Source organism: Equus przewalskii, chromosome 1, assembly GCF_037783145.1.
Source record: "Equus przewalskii isolate Varuska chromosome 1, EquPr2, whole genome shotgun sequence".
Lineage (NCBI taxonomy): Eukaryota > Metazoa > Chordata > Mammalia > Perissodactyla > Equidae > Equus > Equus przewalskii.
This window is the reverse complement of record NC_091831.1, coordinates 15408658-15430258: the sequence shown is the minus strand read 5'-3', so window position 1 is coordinate 15430258 and position 21601 is coordinate 15408658. Positions and strand designations below refer to the sequence as shown.

The following is a 21601-nucleotide window of genomic DNA, read 5'->3' as shown; positions in this document are numbered from 1 at the left end:
GAAAAGAGCCACCTGCCTGGGCACCTGGAAGGCCCGAGTTTAGATGTCCTCAGTTTCTATCTGACTAGCCTTGGGACAGCTCAGTCTGCAGAGGCCACACACAGCTGGTGCTGACTATACTGAGGCTAAAGGCAGGGGCAGTGCCACTCCAGACCATCGGTCTCACACTGAGCAGAATCGTTCACCCTCTAAGCACTCACCGTCTGTCCCTGGGGAGGGGAGAGGAGAGGAAGAACAGGAGGTGAGGGTAGAGGAGACAGACGGCTGGTTCACCTCCCTTCAGCTGAACCCCTGATGGGGGAGAGTTGTGCCCTCTCCAGGCTGGAAGGGGAGCCCTTAGCCCACATGCACTCCAACCTGGGAACCTGAGCACAAACCTCCCACACTCTGCCAGCGCCCTGAGAGCTGAGGCTGGTGCATGTTACTGACCCCTCTGCAGAGCATCTTAATGGAAGTGATATCCCAAAACAGCGGTGCAGTTTGTGCACTGTACAAAGGCACCCACCTTGGGGGACGTCTGCCAAGCAGAGGTGCATCCACCCAAAAGTAGGGGTGCCATTTTCTTACCACAAAGGTGCCATCCCAAGCCTCAAAATCGCCAAGAGTGGGCACCTTTTCCCAATTTTCATACCCAGAGCAGATCTTTTTCTAATTCATCCAAAAGTACTGTAAAAGGTAGCCATGGCACTTAATCAAAAAAGAGAAGGGGGCGCCGGCCCAGTGGCGCAGCGGTTAAGTGTACACGTTCTGCTTCTCAGTGGCCAGGGGTTCGCTGGTTTGGATCCCGGGTGTGGACATGGCACCACTTGGCATGTCATGCTGTGGTACGCATCCCACATATAAAGTAGAGGAGGATGGGCACGGATGTTAGCTCAGGGCCAGGCTTCCTCAGCAAAAAAGAGGAGGACTAGCAGTAGTTAGTTCAGGGCTAATCTTCCTTGGGAAAAAAAAAAAGAAGAAGAAGAAAACGCCTGGTGAGGTACTGAGCTCCCTGTCACTAGAGGAGTTCAAGTGGAGACCAGGCAACCACTTAGGTGTAGAAGAGCAACAGAGGGTCAGAAAAACCGGGGATGGGTCTGGGGAGGGGGGGAACAAGACTGTATGGATTGATGCATTCAACCAAGATTCACTGAGCACACAGTACCCTCTGGGAGCTGTCGAGGCTGTGCAGCACTGTGGTTAACCACACGGGTGTTGGACCTGGGAGGACCAGTTCAAATCCCAGCTCAGTTACTTACTGATCTTGGTGGATACTGCCGTGTACATTTCTGCTTTCTTAACTAAACCCTAATTTGACATGAGTGTGGGGAGGGTGACCCTTCCCCAGACCGGGGGTGGATCCTGAAGGGCCTAAGCCAATCATGGCAAACCCCTTCCCCTTGTCAACAATGGCCATGGGAATGTGATCGGGACCCACAGTTCTGGCTGGTGGGGCAGGAAGGGAAGTCTGCTGGGGGCTTCTGGGAAAGAAACGCACTGACCCTTAGGTGAGCCCATGAGGCCAGCACCGTGCATCTTGCCACCAGCCCACGATGTAATCAGCACAGAAAGAACCTCCATGGGTCCATGAGCCGCGAAGTCAACCTACTGCTGAGCCCACTGAACCTCTGGACTTACCATTCACGGTCATAATTAATTTCCTTTTTCTGGAAACAAAAAGTCAGGTTTTCCACGCTTTGGAGTTAAAAATTGATTCACAGCTGTGCAACCTTGAACAAGTTACTAAACTCCTCTGTGGCTCAGTTTTCCTTCTGTATTAAATAGGGATAATAATAACTCTTACCTCTTAGGGTGAATGAGGATTAAATAAGAATGATGCAGGCACAGTTCTTAACAAATACAGCTATTGTCACCTACATAGTGTCTCATGTTATCCTTGCAAACAATGCAATGAGGTAGGAAACAGGGAGTTCTCAGCCCCATTTAATGGCAGAAGAAACCAAGGCCCAGAGAGGTAAAGTATCTTCCCAAAATCACAGAGCTGGTAAGTGCCAGTCTCCAAGGCTTGGGCTCCTTGCCTCCACCACATTCCAGCCCTGAGGTTCCCAGACTCCGTGACTGGCCCAGGTCTGCGACATGGGCAACTGGCAGCACAGAGCAGTGAAAACTTAGAGCTCTGGAGAGGGTGAAAATGGGGAGTGACTGCTAACAGGCATGGGTTTCTTTTTAGGGTGATGAAAATGTTCTGGAATGTGATAGCGGTGCTGGTTGCACAATGTTGTGAATATACTAAAGCCATGGAATTGTATAATTTAAAATGGTGAATTTTATGATATGTGAATTATATCTCAATAAAAAAAAATCAAAGAGCTGCAGGAAGCCACCTTGTAAGGAAAACTGTCCCCGTCCTGCCTGCCCTGAGGAGCACAGCCCTCCTCCCTGGGGGTGGACATCAGTCGCTCCCACCCACCTGCCCTGGGCAGAAGCCAAGTGTGCAGCGGTTCTCCAGGGACCATTCAGTGGTGAAGCTGGCTGCTGGCCGATTCCAGACTCTCCGACAACTGGGGCCAGGGGCAAATGCTGGCACTGGTGTCTCCCCAGACACCCTCCTCTTTAGCAACACAAGAATTCACAGCCCAGTCACCAGCTGTGTTTTCACTTTTCCCCTAGATGCTCTGAGGCTGGCTGGCCAGAGCTGAATGCCAAGGTCCATTCCGATGGGGAGCTGTGGACGGAGGACTTAGTGCTTTCCCCAAGGATGACCAGTTTCGAGATATTCTGCAATAAAGACCAAGAGAAGATGCCACTACCCTGCTGCCAGTACCAGCCCTGGGCAGGAGTCACAGCCCCATCTTGTGAAGGGGACCCATGTACCAGCATTAGACATTCTTCAGTCTAACTGTCTGCAGGTGCCGCTGCCACTGAGCCAGGGTCCTGGGGCCGGGAGGTATTCAGGAACCTGCCTGAGAAATTGCTGCTTCCAGAAGATAAAGGAAAAGAGAAGGCAAATGCCACAAGTGGCTCAAAAATGCCCCTGGGGAGGCCACTGCAGCACGGAAGGGCCTTCCGTGGGGTGACACGTCGGGGGGAGTGGCCCAGGAGGCTGGGACACTCCCAGGAACCAAATGCCCTCTCGGCACAAGCGGCCCTGGCACCCACATGCAGAGCATTCCTCGCAGGGTGGGTGAAGACTTCCACTTGAGCAGGAAGGAGAGAAAGTCCTGGCAGAGACTTCTTAAAACTTCTTAAGTTTAAAATCCTTCATTCTTACTTTTTTAATACAAAACCCTCGATGATGAATTGACATTCTTAGAAAGAATTAGTAAACTGGGTGAAGATGGTGACTAACTCTAGACTTTGCTAAGTTAAGTATCTGCGGCAAAACATCAAGAGTAATCACTCTTGAAAGGAGCTGAGATAGAACATTTCCTTCCAGAGCGGGAAAGGGAGATAAAAACAAAAAAACCACAATGACTAGTTCCCCTGAGGACCGAATTTGCTCGGTCTTTTCCCAAGGAAAATAGAGGCAATTTCTGGGGCATGGGGTTGCCTCCCCAGGGTACTCCACAGAAAGAGGGGAGACTCCAAGCCACGGGCCCCAGGGGTCCCCAGAGCCTCCCGTGGCCCATCTTAGGCCAAGAAGCTGTGAGGCGGCAGAGCCTCCCCCTTGAGGCCCTATGTGAATCCCAGAAAAGAACACACATTCTATGTTTAGGGGCCAGGGGAGGCCACACAGATGGCCCCGGCTGCCAAAATATTCAGACTCATCAGGGGTGCCCACACACCCTGGTGTGTGCATGTTATATGCACATGAGTGGGCTTCCATACACTTGGCCTCCAGGACCCCTTGTTCCAGCTCCTGCAGTGCCCGGACCGGCAAGAACCGAGGTCCAGGGAATGAGACTTTGCACCCTCACCACCACCTGTGGACGGCCAACCACCCAAGCTCAGGCATAGGAAGGACATCTGGGGCGTCCAGAAGCCCAGGTGATCTGTCTGTGGCTTTTCATTACTACTGTCCCATGGGCCTCTCCCTCCAAGGACGCAGGCCTGCCCGCTTCATTAAGCCTAACCATGTGCCCTGACAGCTTCTCTGACTTCACTGTTATCTTTAACAGCTCTGTCTGGAACTCAATTAATCAGCAGTCTCCTCCTCTGCAGAGCAGAATATTCCAGACGCAGAGTGACCAGCCTGACTCCCTGCAGGCACACCCCACTGAGCCTGGAATGTCTGAGCACAGGGCGGTGACCTCCAGGAGGTGTCCACAGGAATGCTCAGCCTGGGAAAAGTGGGAGCTGGTCACAGGGACACCCGCACACACCCATTCTCCCCGCCAATGTCTCCCCACTTCTCTCTCTCCACAGATCTAGTCCAGGAAGATCCCAAAAGCGTGGATACAATTCTGGGGACATTCTGGGTTAGTGGACAAGAAGAATTCTGGAAACTAAACACACAGTGGGGAAGCAGGAGGCTGACCACAGAGCAAATACTTCAGCATTACCTGGAAAGTTCATCAACAGGAAGAACAGGGCCACACAAAACAGCCCCCTATCCCCCCGGTGTGTCTATCTGTGCCCACCTCTGCCCCATCCCCATCAGGCTGCCTCTAGTCCTGTCCAGGGGACATGCATGACGTGTGTATTTAATTCATGGGAATCCGACTATGAGCTCTCAGGTCAAAACAGAGCAAGTGATTTCAATCTAAATATTGTAATTAAGAACCATCTAAAATTCTATTTTGCACATGAACTCTTTATTAGACACTGCGGTAAGTGCCTCAGGGGGTTAGTGGTGGGGAAGGCAGCCCCACAGTGGTGATGCTTGACTGGCGTCTTGAAGGGCAAGTTCGCTGAGTGAACAGGATGGGGAGGGGACAGCAGGAGCAAAGGCAGAGCAGTGTGGAGAGCTTCCCAGAGGGCCTTGCACTCTGCCTCCAGGCTGCTCCCCTGGATCACATCAAAACCACCAGCTTCATCAGGTCACTCCCAGCCTCAAGCACCTACTATGACTCTCTATTACCCTTCATAACAGATGGAACTCCTTAACCAATCAGACACCTCCCTTAGCCACTGGCCACTGCCCCTTCATCATTACTGCCCCCATACAACCCCCTGGACCAGCTGGACTGTGTTCTCTGCCATCTGGGAAGCCATCTGCCATCCCCCAGGCCTGTCTCGTGCGCGGGTCTGCAGGGAGAAAAGGCCTTGCTGTCCTTCCCACGGGAGAAGCTGACCCTCACGGCTGCCCTCCAACCAGGCACAGACCCCAGCTACTCTTCCAGGGGTGGGAGATGGGATGGAGGACCCAGAGTTAGCTGGGCCTGAGGAGGATACCCGATTCCCCCCTCACCAGCTCTGCCACAGACAGGACTCTGCCCCGGGCCTCAGTTTCCACAGCTGCAAACCAGACTAACGACTGTTCCCCCACAGGGCTGCGTGGAGACTACAAGGGGAGACCTACAGGAAAACTCCAGCACTGCGCTGGCTACAGAGAAGGTGCTCAAGAAGCACAGGCTCACCTGCCATTTGGAGACCCAGAGCACACATGTGCTGGCTGAGCTTTTCCACCTGAATCTCCCACCTGAGGGCCACGAAGCCCCCTGCCCTGGACCCCCACACTGTCATGTGTACACCCCTAGAAACCACTGAAGACAAGCAGGGAGGCCATCAGCCCCCAGTCCCCAAGGCAGCCCAGGCTCACTGGTGCTCCCACATCACAGCTCCAGCATTTCTACCCAAGCTGAACATATCCCTACTCTATGACCCAGCAACCCCTCTCCTAGGATTTTACTCAAGAGAAATGAGTGTAAATATATGCAAAAAAGATTTGTTTAGAATGTTCATAGCAGTTCTTTTCATAATCTTCCAAAACCAGAAACAATATAAATATCCATCAACAGGAGAATGGATAAAGTGTGGTACAGCTGTACAATGAAATACTACTCGGCAATAAAAAGGAAACAGAAGACCAACACACCCCACAGTGTGAATGAACCTCAAAAGCACTGTGTTGAGGGCTGGCCCCGTGGCCGAGTGGTTAAGTTTGCGCGCTCCGCTGCAGGCAGCCCAGTGTTTCGTTGGTTCAAATCCTGGGTGCAGACATGGCACTGCTCGTGAAACCACGCTGAGGTAGCGTCCCACATGCCACAGCTAGAAGGACCCACAACGAAGAATATACAACTATGTACCGGGGGGCTTTGGGGAGAAAAAGGAAAAAAATAAAATCTTAAAAAAAAAAAAAGCACTGTGTTGAGTAAAGACCCCAGATGTGACAGAGGACCCACTCTGATTCCACTTCAACTTCAGGTGAAGTTGAAGAACAGGCACATCTAAGTGAAAGATGTCAGAACAGCAGTTACCTCACAGCGTGGGTAGATGCAGACTGGGATGGGGGAAAGGGAACTTTCTGCAGTGATGAAAATGTCCTGTACCTTGCCTGGTGAGGTAGTTACACCGTATCAGCTTCCTATTGCTGCTGTAACAAGGTATTACAAAGCTGATAACAATTCATTAGTGACTTAAAACCAGACAAATTTATTACCTTACAGTTCTGGAGTTCGGAAATGGGTCTTCCTGGGCTAAAATCAAGGTGTTGGCAGGTCTGTGCTCCTTCTGCAGGCTCCAGGGGAAAATCTCTTTCCTTGCCTTTTCCAGCTTCTGGAGGACATCTGCGTTCCTTGGCTCAGGTCCCTTCCGCCATCTTCAAAGCCAGCAGCATAGCATCTTCCAGTCTCTCTCTCCGACCTTCTTCCCTTCCTCTTTCACTTAAAAGGATCCTTGGGATTACATTGGGCCCACTCGGATATCCAGGATAATCTCCCCTTCTCAAAACCCTTAATTTAACGCATCTGCAAAGTCCCTTTTGCCATTAAGATAACATATTGTGAATGTTCCAGGGGAGTAGGACATAGACATCTTTGGGGGGCCATTATCCAGCCTACCACACATGGGCACATGTGTAAATAAAAATCCATCAAGCTGTACACTGAACATTCATATGCTTTATAGTATGTAAGTTAGACCAATAATAATCATAAAGAGCAACAAGAAGGGCTCCTGTAATCTGGGCTGGAGATGTCACATCCTGGGGATGGCTTTGCCGGCACCCTCTCACTTAATCCTCATACCCACCCTGCACCATGAGCCTGTTTTACAGAAACTGAGTTGTAAGGAGAGAGACAATCTCTCTTGCAGCTGGCAAGAAGCAAAGCTAATTTGAATCCAAGTCTGACTCCCAAGCCCGTGTTCCAGCTGCTCCCCAAGGTCACCAAAGACCCCTGCTACAGGTGGCAGGAAGGTGGCATAAGGGAGAGGGATTTTCCTTTGATGCCCCACTTCCATTGCAACGTGGGTGGCAGAACTTCACCCTAATTCTGCTCTAGGAAAAACAATGGTATGACTGCATGAGAAAAAATAACTCAAGGCAGAGACAGTAAGAGTGAAAGAGACTGTGCAACCTGGAGACCCCGTGCCCTGTCTAGAAAGGCAATGGTTCTTTGGCTCCACCCAACAGAGAAGGCAGAAATCCAGATTTTTATGTGAAATCTCTCATTCATTTTAATTATAGGCAATGAACTCAAATGGATGAGCAAATATTTGTCCCCAGGCCGCCAGCCTGCCACCTCACATACCCCACCCTACCCCTCTCATCCACTCCGCCATGCCCGCCAGCAAGCAGCAGCCTTGCCCCGGCAGAACCTGGCTCTGTTCTCTGCAGGGCATGGGGTGCCTGTGGTGAACCTGCTGGAAGGAAGAAGCAAAGCTGCCCCTGTGAGAAGGGACCTGACAGCTCCTAGAGGGAGACGACAAAGCAGCTGTAATGAGGCCTCCTGCCTGCTGCGCGCACACATTCCAGATGGGACCAGAGGCCAGCTCTACAGTGAGCAGCTCTGCCTGCTCCTCAGCCCCCAGCTGCTCCCACTGCCAAGGTACCTCCAAAGAGAAGGCCTAGGGCTTCCAGGCCCATTTGCCATTTTGCTGGATGCCCACCTGAGGCCCATGACAACACCCCAATATCTGAAGTCACCGTGTCCAGGTTCTAGCAGAGCTCCACTGAGCCCTGCATGCTGGGAGGGACCCAGCCGAGGCGCCTCAGGCAGCACCAGCTCCAGACTCCAGGAAGAGCCAGCTTGGCTACTTCCCAAGTAGCCACACCCACCCTGCCTGCACAGAGCCCTGCACTGGGGCATGCCCACCTCATCCTGCTCCCTGGCTGTTCAGTGTTAGGGAGTCAGGGGCCATGGGGAGTGGCTTTCTTGGGGTTGGGACAAGGCATGTAAGGGAGTATTACAGATATTGTCCAGGGCAAGGATTCTTGAAGGACACATACTTCGGGCTCAGAAACCATCATGTCCACCACGCAATCTCTCCCCTTGGGACCTTAACCAAGAACCATAAGCTCTGAGCCTCTGTCCTCATCTGTAATAGGAGGGTAACTCGCCCTGCCCCTCGGTGCCGGGTTCTGTGAAAGCCCATCTATTAGCTGTCTCGTTATGCCCAGCAAGCCTGGAAGGCTGAACACCAAGGGGCTGCCTCTGGGTGTGGGGTCCTGGCTGTTTCCTCCTTTCTTCCTCTGGATTATATTTTCCATAATGAACATGTAATGCTTTTGTCATGAGAACCAGTTATCTTGTTTACCCAGGACCTGCCCAGGACAGCGAGGGGACAGAGGAGATGGTCGGGTGGGGCACGGTGAGAAGAATGCGAGGTCGGCTTTCACCCATCACCTCCTGAGGCTCACTGGACACCCAGCTGCCCGGCCACAGCACTGGTCCCACCCGAGGTCCTTGTCTGCCCCTGTTTCCTACACCAGGACCCTTAGCCCCGACCAGCTCCCAGTGATCACCTGGTTCCCACACCCTGGGGGCCAACTCTCTGCCCAGCAAATCTCCCCAGCGACCCTGTGGAATAGGCTTTATTTCTCAGCTCCACCCCACAGTTTAGGAGACGGAAGCTCAGGGAGGTTTCCAGGCCTGCCTGAGGCCTCACAGCGGGTACACCACAGAGCAGAGACTCGAATCCAGGACTTGGGCTCGTCCCACAATACCACACTGCCTCCTAGAGAGAAAACAGGGACCCCACCTGGAAGGGGGTCTCCAAATGCCTTGGTCTCTCAGCTTCCTCCAGGCCCAGGAGAGGAGCTACACTCTGTGGGTGTTTCTTCTGGCTCCAATACTCAACCCCCAAAAGTCCCCAAATGTCCTCTGTCTGAAGTGGGCCATCCTCGGTGCAGAAATCCCACCCCCCTGCAGGGTGGGAGGGTGCCCTGCTTGGGTCCCAGGCCTCACCCTGGCTCCATCGCTGGGTTCTGACCTTCCCAATCAGCACTGCCCTGGGCTTTAATCATTTAAGTCAGGTCAGAGTCCTGGTGTTCAGTTGCCAAATTTGGGAATAAGCCTGGAGCCGGCAGTGTGCATGGGATGACCATATGGCCCCCAATGAGCTCTAGGCCCTGAGGGCTCGAGGGAAGGGGGCAGGGAGGGTCACCTTGAGTTGTAAGCACATTCACCAATGGAAACCAATTTACGAATTCTCTCTGAGGGCCAAACCACTTGTGAACTCAGGGCTGGCGAGAGGTGTGGTGAGGGAGGAGCTCGGCTGGCAGAAGGAGATGGAGGGGCTGCTAGCTTGGCACACAAGATCCCTGACTGCTCCTTAGTGAGTCACAGGATGCACCGGGCCATCCCTCTGCCACAGTAATTGTATTTTTGGCTTCTGTGTTTGTGTTTTGCCACTTCCTTCAGTCTCATTGCTAGTATTTCATTAGAAAGCGGCTCTGCCGTCCCCTACACCCCCTACACACTAAGATTTTTGAGGGCCGGTCTTATCAGGACCCCAGCTGCACTCCTCACCATGTTTGTATTCCATCTTAGGGCCTCACAGGAATCCAAGCCCATTTCATACCATAACTCGGTGAGGAAGTCTATCTTTCTATATCAATATTCACTTAACACACAAGGTTTACATGCAAAAAACACACAGGACAAAGTGAAGTCTCCCATTCCTACTGTTCCCACTAAACCCCATCCTGCTGGCTTGTCTTCCTTCCCGAGAACCTCAGGATCTATCCTCCAGCATGTGGCACTTTGGGATCGCACTAGCCAATGTTCAGGGAAGACCCAAGGAGTGCAGAGTTGGGGCAGAATCAATGGCCATGACCAGCTAAGTCCTCATGGGTTCATGTTTTAATGAATGATACAAACCCCAAGGGAAGACCTACCAGAAGCTTCTAACATCTCTAGTCTCTTCCTTCCTGTGTCTGTCTCTGTCTGTCTCTCTCCCTTCCCCTCCTCCATCTCTGTTGCTCCTCTCCCTCTCTCTCCATGCCCGCATGCACACACATACTTATGTGTGTACACATTCGCATACACACACACACTCCTATCAGTCTCTCCCGAGACAGGTCTGGCAGGACCCATCAAGCCCCAGCAGTATCAGGTCTTTACTGGGTGTCTGGCACCACTGCTCACCACTCCCTGTGCCCCTAAAAACTTGGTGCCCTAGGGCAGACAATCTCCTGATTCCCGAGTCTCCTCCAGGGGTGTCCCTGGAACCCCCAGGCCCACCCCAATGTCCCTAACCTCAGCCACACTTCATCCCCAGTATGCCAACCCAGACAGGCAGAGTCTGAGCTTGCTCTGAGGGACAGCCTCACCTTGTTCTGCCACTAGGTCACTGTGCGCTTGTAAAGTCCCCGCCACTTTCCAGGATCGTTTCTTCATCTGGAAAATGAAGCACTTGGCTCACAGAGCTAAAAGCCCCCACCGGCACCCTCCAGCTTCACCCATTTCTCACTCTGATCACCGAAGTCACACTAACTGAGTGCTAATGGCTGATAAAGACCCAAATCTGCACAGCAACTCCTCCCTCAGCTCCCCATGAATTCTGGTTCCACGATGGCTCAATTTATCACACAATCAAATTCCCCCCAACCTGTGGGCCTGGCGTAGTGTTGTCAAGTTTTTATTTTGCCAAGAACAGACATGAAAGCTTCTTTTTATTAAACCTATCATCTGCTTTATATTCAATTCATAAAAGAAAGGAAAATAGTACTGCATCAGTTTCTATTGCATCAGACACAGTGAGTGAGGCCATCTTGGACCGTCTAGCCCCAGTCAAGCCTTCAGAAGATGTTAGCTGCATGAGTTGACCCCAGGTGAGAAAAACCCAAATTGCAGAGTTTTGTGCACACAAGTGGTTGTTATTTTAAGCCACTAAATTTTGGAGTTAAAAGTTGTTTTTTCTTAGTACAATAGATGAGGACATTGGAGAAGTAATGCTTAACCCAAAGGAACATGGCAGCAAATCAAGTCTGCATGAGTAAAAGGCTCCCTCCTGGTGGACCTCCAGGCATGGCGGTCAGCGGCAGGTGTGGGGAGCCTTCCTTCACCCTCAACCCACAACCGCAGGGCAGTGAGCCTCCTGGGCCAAAGGACCTCAAATCCCCGCACAGCCGGCCATTGGTGAGCAGGACCATGGGACTCTCACTTCGGGCCAACCCTCACCAGGCCTGGCCCTCTGGGCACGTCACAGGAACGTGGGCACCATCAGCCTCTGCCTGGCAGCACCGCCCAGCCCCAGGACTGACCTCGGCACCCTGCAGGCTCCGTCCCTCCCTTCTCAGAGCCAATGCGGAGCCGGCTGGGAAGAGCCGCTGAAGCCCCACCCCTGGGCCCGCAGGTAAGGGGTCCAAAGTACAGGCTGAGTTCCCTCACCGTCTGAGATGGGGTCCCCCTCAACCAGAAGGATCCTGTATGCAAGATTTCTGGATGACAAAATCCCACCTTGGAAATGTTCTATGTATTGATGTGATGGTGGTTACCTGACTGGACATCAAAACTCATCAGCTTGTACACCTAAAAAAGTGTGAGCTTTACCTCATGTAAATTATACCTCAGTAAACTTGACGTTAAAAACCTCCCCAGCAGGGAACCACACGACACCTGCTTAGCTAGTTCCACCCCCTTATACGACCTTTCTGAGCACCCAGTGTGTGCCAGGTACGTGCTTTAAATAATAAACACGCCTAACACTGAACGTGCATGTTTTGTGTGCAGGGAAAATCCTATGTGTACTTGACCTCACCTGATTCTCAGGACCACCCTGTGGGATGTTATTACCCACACTTTACAGATACGGTCACCTGCTCAGGTCAAGGTCACACGACCAGCCAGGTGCCGTGTGGGAGCCAGGACTCAGATCAGGACTCTCTAACTTAGTTAAGCCTGTTTGACTCCACTAAATTCCCATCCAACACTCGCCACCAGGCAGGGTGTGTTGGGTGTTTTTTTATACTTATTGAGGCCCAGAGAGGCTAAAGGATTTGCCTGTGGTCACACAGCTAGTAAGAGGTAACACCAGGATTTGAATGAAGTACTGTCTGGTTCTAAAGCCCATTTTGCCTTACTGGCCATGAAGGAGGCCTGGGGTCCCTCACACCCCATTCCACCTGCTAGGCCCTCTCCAAAGGGACTGCCTGGCTCCAGGTGACTACTCTCCCCTCCCCCATCTTCTCTAGACCTGTCCTAGCAGGTGTCCTGGCCAAGACTACCAGAGGCCCACCCCAAGGGATGGACTGTCACTATTATCTTAAAAGACATCTTGCCAAGGTTGTAAGGTTGTTCTGAGACTAAAGCTGTGAGGTAAAGGCCTTTCATGGGCATCTGTGAAGCCCCACGAACCTGGCTGTGAAGAGACTGGGCCCATAGGGCTTTCCAGATGAGGGCCAACACTACTCCCATCCTCCCAGTTCCCCAGTGTTTCCTGCAGGAGAAGCTAAGGGAGCTGGTGTGGGGAGGAAAGCACATGCCCTGAGCTGTGTTCCCACAGCCTGCTCCAGTGTCCCACAGGTGGGCCTTTGTGGACTCAGCTGGTGGTACATCCTGGACAGGCCCTCCCACAGCTGACCACTCAGGCCTCCCTGGAGGGTTTTGGCATCAGTCCTTGCATGTAGCCAGCAGGCACTGAAGCAAATGCATCGGATGATGTATTAGGCATCATTAGACAATGATGTGTCCCTTCTGCTGCACTCTAACTGCTGGCCCAGGGAAACCACAGCTTGACCTGATGCCCACGGTCCCTTCAAACGGGGACCATGCCACGTGCTGAGTCACATGGTCTGACCTCTACCCAGCATGCACTGGGAGAACACCCCAGGAGGGGTCTGTATTTTCATGGGAGGGACCCAGTGGTCAATTACCCTACACAGTGTGAAATACTTACATGGGAGAAAGCAATTTTCTCCAAGAAAGAACAAAAGAGTCAAATTTCCGATGGGTTGTGCATTTACTCCCCATCTACATGCACAGCCCTCACCTAGGAACCATTTCCTGCCATGACTGATTCAGTTGCTGGCACTGTAACTATCTGTAGAAGACAATCACTCTCTGACCAGTGGACAATGCTCCCCCAGCGCCCCTCTCCCAGCAAGGTGACCCTGTGCCCTGGCCAGGGGCGACTGTTCCAGGTCAGGTAGCTAATCATACCTGAACCTAGGGGCCTCCTCTGGGAATGTGAGAAAGACAGACTGGGGAGCACATGAAGGAGGGCCTGCAGGGAAGGAAGGACGGTGACAAGCAGAGCAAAGCAGAAGGAAGAGATGGGGGCAAAGAAGAAGTGCCAGGTGCTCTGCTCTCTCCCGCTGAGACCCGGCAGCAAGCCTGGGTTCCAGGGCCAGCCCAAGACCCTCACTATAGAATCTCCTTTTGGGCTTCCTCTGGCTAGAAAAGCTTTGGTTATCTGCAACCAAAAGCCCTACTTAGTACTCTTTTAGACTTACTACTCCTTGGCATTCTGCCAAGGGCCAGGGCACAAAAGCTGGGCCACCACCTATGTCAACTGAGGGAATATGCAAGAAAGCTGAAAGAGAAAAGCCAGTGCCTGGGGTTCCACCATTAAGGACTCTCTTATTCACAGCAATTAGATTTGGCACCTCATTCCTCTGAGTCAAACCCGACTTCTTCAAACACTCTTTTGAAATGTAAATCATGCAGCCAGAGACAAGTCACTAATTTATTAATGGCAGAGAGATTAGATCTGTGTGCCACCTCTGACTGACTCAGAGTGGCTGGCTGGACTGCTGTGTTGAGAAGGACTCTGAGGCCATCTCTGGGTTTACCTAGGAAGCGCGTAAAGGAAGCAGACCTGGATTCTTACCCTGGCTTTGCCAAGTGTTTGGAGGCAGTCTCTTCCCTTCCCTGACCTCAATTTGCCCATCTGTAAAATGGGAAGGTAGGCCTAGCCCACCCTTTGACAACCCAGCTCCCACCTGGCTGCTGATGCTTCCTACAAGCTCTGTTTTCTCAACAACTGCCGTCTCCAATTTGGGAATAGGACTCCTGACATTTGTGCTGTAAACAGTTTTCTATTCCAATTGGCAGAGACGGTCTCTCAAGGACAATGAGAAAAGGAACAGAAAGGAAGGAAATGACTAGAGAAATTTAGTCTTTAGCTCATGGAAATCTGGGGAACAAACAGAGGCCAGCCTGAGGTCTCTGAGCCAGGAGGCTCGAATCCCAACACCTACATCTTCTGTGTCCCAAACGGGAGTCAGGAGTCTGGCACAGAAACCATCATTCGCAGTCGCAGAGAAACCAACAAGACCACAGGGTCTGACCTACAAAAAAATCCAGAAAGCGGGGCTGGCCCCGTGGCCGAGTGGTTAAGTTCGCGTGCTCCGCTGCAGGCGGCCCAGTGTTTCGTTGGTTCGAATCCTGGGCGCGGACATGGCACTGCTCATCAGACCACGCTGAGGCAGCGTCCCACATGCCACAACTAGAAGAACCCACAACGAAGAATAAACAACTATGTACCGGGGGGCTTTGGGGAGAAAAAGGAAATAATAAAATCTTAAAAAAAAAAAAAAAAATCCAGAAAGCAACAAAGAAGATCACTTTTTTGCCAGTTTATGGGAAACAAAACACACTGGCAAAACCTATTCCGTCTGAGATCTGGGGTGCTAGATGGATCGACGGAACAGGAGCTCCATCCTACAGAACTTACTCCCTTCCTGAAGCCTCAGTTTTCTGATGGTAAAATTGGAACAAGGTAGGGAAAACTATGCAGAAAACATGCTAAACACCTGGGACATAAAACAGTCTCAAAAGTTGAGCTATGTACTCCGAAAGGAGGTGAAGATAAGAGAAGGGACCAGAAGCTCCACCGGCTGAGTCATTGGAGGCCCCACCCCGTAACAGGGCAAATATTTTTAAATGGAAACTCATCCTACAGCAAACAGAAACACAAGCGTTTCAGCTATAAGCTAGTATATTTTCCTGAAAATCTTCACTTTCTGCAAAATCACACACTAAAAATAATAGAATTCATGGGAAAAATAAGGTTGGTGCATATCACTCAACACCTACGGAAGCTTGTTACCTGAGCATTTCCAAAAACAGAAGCCGCTCTAGAAATATCCTAGCACAGGAAGCGCGCTGGCCCCTGGACCCAATGCCACAGTGAGTAAGTGTTGGCTCCTGCTCCTCCTTAGAGATGAAGGGGCTTGGGGTCACTCACTTCTTACAGAGACCACTGTCATCAAAACTAAAAACCCTATCCAGGGTGTCACTTGCACCCACTGTTTTCTTACAGAGCAGTGCCTTCCAGCTCCTGCATCCGCCCTCTCAGCTTCCCCATATGGCTTAAGGGGATAGAAAGATACTAAAATGGCCACAGCTTACACTAAGGAGAGGTACATCCACAGATTTTTCAGTTTTTTTCTTAGTTCTTCACTCATTGCTCTTTACTCATGAGAAAGTACATCCTGATCTACCAAAACATAACTGCACCGGGAAAAACTGCCGGTGAGCCAACACAACTTCCACACATAGCAGCACGATCCCCCCATTTAACAACCATACAAAAACATGTTGTAGACCAACAAGCAAACAATTTTAAGTGTAAGATAATGGGAAGTTGCTTTTAAGATAATTTAACTATGGATAATGTCTGATTTACCATGTGCTGATTTCTTGACATTATACACTCACAGAAAGTCTTAAGAAGTGAGTAAATCTAACCTGCAAGTTGTTTTAAAACAAAATACATCTTTTTTTCGGCTGGGAAAGTTTCACTCTGAGCTAACATCCGTTGCCAATCTTCCTCTCTCTTTTTTTCCTCCCCAAAGCCCCAGTACATAGCTGTATATTCTAGTTATAAGTCCTTCTAGTTCTTCTATGTAGGACGCCACCACAGCATGGCTACTGAGAGACGAGTGGTGTGGTTCCATGCCCAGGAATGAACTCAGGCCACCCAAGCGGAGCATGCTGAACTTTAACCACTAGGTGATCAGGGCTGGCTCCAAAATACAATTTTTTAAAGTTTGTACTCTTACCATTTTAGTCAAGCTGACTCTGTTAAATTAAAAATAGCCACAAATGCTTTGTAGCACTTCCCATTAAGAGGTGGAGTCTATTTCTCCACCCCTTGTGTCTGGACTGGCCTTGTGACTTGCTGTGATCACTAGAATGCAGCAGAAGTGACACTGCATGACTTCTCAGGAAGGGCTCAAGAGGACTTGCAGCCTCTCCTCTCCTCTTCTCGCTGCTCTGAGACCACCACATACAGAAGCCCCAGCTAGCCTCCTGGAGGATAAAGGACAACGTGGAGAAACAAGCCCAGCTGACAGCCAGCACCAAGCCCCAGACCCGTGAGTGAGGCCATCTGGACTCTCCAGCCCAGCTGAGCCATCAGATGGTGGCAGGCACATGAGTGACCCCAGGCAAGACCAGCAAAGAACCACCCGGCAGAGACTTGCTTACAGAATCATGAGTGAATAAAACGGCTACTGTTTCAAGCCATTAAATTTTGGGATGGTTTGTTAAATAGCAAAAGCAAATATAATGTGACAGTTTGTAGGCACTTCACTAATTCTTTAATAATTTAATAGCTTTCCCCACTTGGGAGCCAATAAACCTTTTATTCACCTCTCAATGATTCCATAGCCCTGAGAAGGGGCTAAACCAGCCTCAAAAGTAGCATTGTCTCCAAGGACTCTCAAGGATCCAGACTGAATGAAAGTCAAGGACTGACCAACAACCCAAACTCCGGGAAGGCATCATGCAGCATCATGCAGCAAGTTCAAGAGGAACCTAACTAACGTGAAACACCGAGGAGGAACCACTTCTAACATTCAGATGACTTCTGGGGGAGACCGAAGGCTCTCATAACTAACAGCCCTAAATCCTAAAGATCCCAGTCTGCCTGGCTGTGGCAGGCTGAATGAGACCCCCTCCCAATATGCCCACGTCCTAATCCCTGAAACCCAAGAATATGTCACCTTACATGACAGAAGAGATTTTGCAGATGTGATTAAATTAAGAATCCTGAGGTGGCGAGATTATTCTGGATCATCCAGGCATGCCTTATAAGAGGTCCTTATACATGAGTCCTGATAAGAGGGAAGCAGGAGTGGCAGAGTCAGAGAGGAGATGGAACAACGAAAGCAGAGGCTGAAGTGATGCACTTGGAAGACAGAAGAAGGGACCATGAGCCAAGGAATGCAGGTGACTTCTAGAAGCTGGACAATGCAAGGAAATGGGTTCTCCCCTACAGCCTCCAGAATGGACACATTCTGCCAACACCTTGATTTTAGCTCAGTTAGACCCCTTTTGGACTTACTTCCAACCTCCAGACTATAAGATAATAAATTTGGGTTGATTTATGCCACTGAGTTTGTAGTAATTCTTACGATGGCAATGGGAAACTAATACACTAGATAATTCCCCCTGCCTACAAGAATGTAACTTAGGACTATTATTCATAACAACAATAGCAGCTAATAATAACAGCTAACAATAATTCAGTATCTACTTTGTGACTGGCCCTGTTCTAAGTGCTTTTCTTGTATAAATTCATTTAATCCTCACAAAAACCACATGAAGAAGGTTATTATAATCCATATTTTACAGATGAGAAAACTGAGGCTTTAAGAGGTTGAGTCACTTGCCAGGACCCCGGAGCAGGGAAATGACATAGCCCAGAGTTGAACCCAGGCAGTGTGGCTCCAGTTCCCAAGCTCCCCACTACCTCTCCCAAATCAAACCGACGATAATAACAGCCACTTACTGAGCACCTTATCTGGACCAGGCTCACGCTTAGCATGGGATATATGTTCTCTCACTTAACTCGCACAGCATCCCAATGGAGCAGGATTATTAATCATCTTTGTTTACAGCTGAAGAAATTGAGGCACAGCAATATTACCCCCAGAGGTTAAACATATCTGAACCCAGAGTGGCTGAGCCCAGAGGCTGGGTTTAACCACACACCCTACTGCCTCCCTCATCCCACTTGAGGCCCAGACGGCTAAGAGGACAGAGATAAGTAGCACAAGCACATAACATCTCTTCTACACAAGGATACTTAGAAAGTGAAAGGAGTCACTGTTAATAATTTCACTGAGACAGGAGGCATAACCCAGAACTGTCTCAGCAAACCAGGACACCACATTGGCCACCCTGAAGATAAGGGGACTGAAACCGGGGTCCATACTCTGCAGTTCAGGGTTCCCCAGAAGGGCCACTGTGGAGCAGCGGTCAGCCCCACCAGATGTCCTCGGCTGCCAGGTCATGGTCAAGGCTGGAAGAGGAGGGGTGGTCCGGCAGAGCTCAGAGCAGTATCTACAAAGCTCTAGATCTGGGGTCTCAGCACTGCAGGAGGAGCCTGTCCGATGGGGGGCTGGCATTCCATCTGAGGGCAGAGGTCTTGCAGCTCTGGAAAGAGTCCAGGGATGCAAAGAGACCTTGAACTTCACTGGTGCCCCAGACAGGAAACACAGTGGGGAGCTCAGAGCCTTGGCAAAGGGCCAAGTGGGAGTCAAATGGGGCCAACAGCCTGAGACATCCAGCTTTCCTCCAAAGTTCTGGGCCTGCTGGACAAGAGGCCACGTCACCGGAGGCTCAGGCTGGGGTCTGCCCCCTCCAAGCCGTGGGATCTTGCACCAGCCCTTCTGCCTTCTGAGCCTGCTGGATGAAATGCAGGTAACTGCCCTACATACGTCCACAGGATTCATAACAATAAATAATAATAGCAGACAACAGCAAATGAGCCAGGAAGTGTATCAGCACTAACCAGGGGTTATGAGAGTAAATAAAATCCATTCTCAAACAGGTACTATGATTAATCCCACTTTACAGATGAGGAAACTGAGGTGGGCGGGGGTGGCTAAGTGACTTGCCCAGAATCCCATGGCTGGTAAGTGGTAAAGCTGGAACTGGATTCCAAGATGACTGCCCCTGTAAACTCCCCTGGAACATTCTCTCTTCCCCACCTGGCCAATCTAACACAGCACATTCTAGTCCAAGGTCCCTGGAGGGGGATCCCATTCCCCTGGTGGGCCAGAGATGACTGGTGGCCCGGGGGACCAGGCACTAGTTCTCGCTAGATTATAAGACTCATTGGCAGGCTCTGCAAATACATTTCCCTGGATGGTCTAATTCCAGGAGCTCTGGGAATGAGAATTGTAACAACCTCCCCCAGGTGATTCCTAAAGCTTTTCCCTTCCTGTTCAAGTCCCTTTGGAGCCTGATTTCCAATAGAGAGAAAGTCTCAGTCTGGTGCTCCTGTGTCCTTGACCTCCTCTAAAACTGCCTAGTCTCTTCCTGCATCCAGAGCGCAGCCTCAGCACAAAGCCTTCCGCGGTCAACAGCGTCTGCCTAAAGTCGACTAACCTCGCTTGGGCTTCCACGCATTTTTGCTGTGGTTACCTTCTGTTTGTGGCAAGTGACACAGGTTTTCTATTTATGAAACTGACATAAATAAGACTCTTAAAATAAATGTTTTTTTTTGTTTAAAAAACAGTGGATTAATTTTAGAAATAATCAACAGATGACGATTTAGGTGTTTAGTACATACGGTGGAATCAGGAAGGTGAACCTCAAGTGGCTGAAGATTGAAAAATAGTTCCCTATGGATAAGATGTGCCTGTGGGGGCCGGCCACGCCGCCACGTGGTTAAGTTCCCGCACTCCACTTCGCGGCCCAGAGTTTCACTGGTTCGGATCCTGGGCGCCGACATGGCACCATTCATCAGGCCACGCTGAGGCAGTGTTCCACATGCCACAACTAAAACATACAACTATATGCTGGGGGGATTTGGGGAGAAAAAGCAGTAGAAAAAAAAATATTGGCAACAGTTGTTAGCTCAGGTGCCAATCTTTAAAAAAAAAAAAAATGTGCCTGTGGAAGCTTTCTTGACAGCCCTGAGCTCTGTTCTAGCATCACCCCCATGAGCCCTGTCACCCTGGGGGAGGTACTTAATTCCTCTGAGCCTCAGTTTCCCCTTGTGTAAAACCACCCCCTTCATGGAGTGTTTACGAAGGGTAAATGAGCCTGCAGGCGAAGCATTTAACACAGAGCTGCTGCTCAACAACTCTGTGCTGACTCAGCCCAGCACCAGGGAGTGAACCGTGTCTGCTGTTCCCCGCCCACCCCCCACGTGCTGGGGTCCCAAGTCTGAAATCCAGATATGTAGTAACTCACTGATACTCAAACTTGGCTGTTCACTCGAAGGGGTCCTGATATAACCGTTCTGGAGTGAGGCCTACGCACCAAGACTTTTAAAAAAAAACTCTCCAGGTGATTCCAACAGGCAGCCAGGATTAAGAACCACTGTGGTGGGGCTGGCCCCGTGGCCAAGTGGTTAAGTTTGCACACTTTGCTTTGGCTGCCCAGGGTTTCACCGTTTCGGATCCTGGGTGTGGACGTGATACCGCTCGTCAGGCCATGCTGAGGCAGCATCCCACATGCCACAACTAGAAGGATCCACAGCTAAAAATATACAACTATCTACTGGGGGGCTTTGGGGAGAAAAAGGAAAAATAAAATCTTAAAAAAAAAAAAAGAACCACTCTGGTAACTAACCCCAGGGGATCTCCAGTGGCCAAAAAGTGTAGCTCCCGACACTGCACGCTCCAGGACCAGCCCACAGCGACCATCACTCTTACTTCCCACCAGTGGAATCTGCAGAGATGGGAGAAGGCACATGAGGAGGGCTGATGTGTTCGCCAGGAAAGAAGAGTTCATAGCTTCCCAGGGTCTTGCTTCAGAGTGGAATACTGAAAGTCTAAAGGCATCGGGACCTGAACACATTCCCCATGTAACCCCAAGTCAGAAAAATCAGAGCAGAATCTGCCCTCCTCCTAAAGCCTCCAAAAAAACATAGAGCAGCTGGACCCGCCCACAGCACGCAAGGCAAACGCAATCCCGGTGGGCATCTCAGCGGTAGAGGCAGGAAGGCCACCTCTCCCTTCCTCCTTTGGGGAAAGAATGTGATAAATTAAAGAACTGCTTCCTGCCCATCCATTATCCCCACTGTTCCCACAACAGACCTAGGCGGGCACCATGCGCCCCTCTCACAGACCAGGAAAGGAAAGCTTAGCTGGAGTGGACACGCAGTCTTTGGGCTCCAAAGCCACTCTGCTCTGCTACCCCTCGTCACCTGGTACAGCACATCTCAGAGAAGAGCAGGACTGGGAGTTATTTGCAAGAAAAGGAAGGCAGCAAGGATTTGCACAGCCTGCTGCAGTGGGGCCAGTGTCATTTCTGAGCAGTGCCTGCACTTCTTGGTGGTCTCCCTGCCTCACCCTGCTCTCCGGGGGGATGCTCAGACCCCGCGTGCCTGCGGGTGGGAGGCGCTCGTGCCCTGCCACATGCTGCTCATTCAG

General features: G+C 50.8%; 1 protein-coding gene across 4 annotated transcripts in view; it reads right to left on the bottom strand.

The window, feature by feature from the left end:
- The window catches only part of HSPA12A (heat shock protein family A (Hsp70) member 12A), a 168904-nt gene that overhangs the window by 47040 nt on the left and 100263 nt on the right, over positions 1–21601 (bottom strand). Inside the window, exon 1 of one of the 4 annotated variants that reach the window (XM_070592731.1) lies at positions 6482–6904. The exons of the other annotated variants lie outside the window; for them this stretch is intronic. The gene's annotated coding sequence lies outside the window, so the exon portion shown is untranslated. Of the gene's footprint in view, positions 1–6481; positions 6905–21601 lie in introns of those variants that run through there. 4 annotated transcript variants of the gene reach the window in all.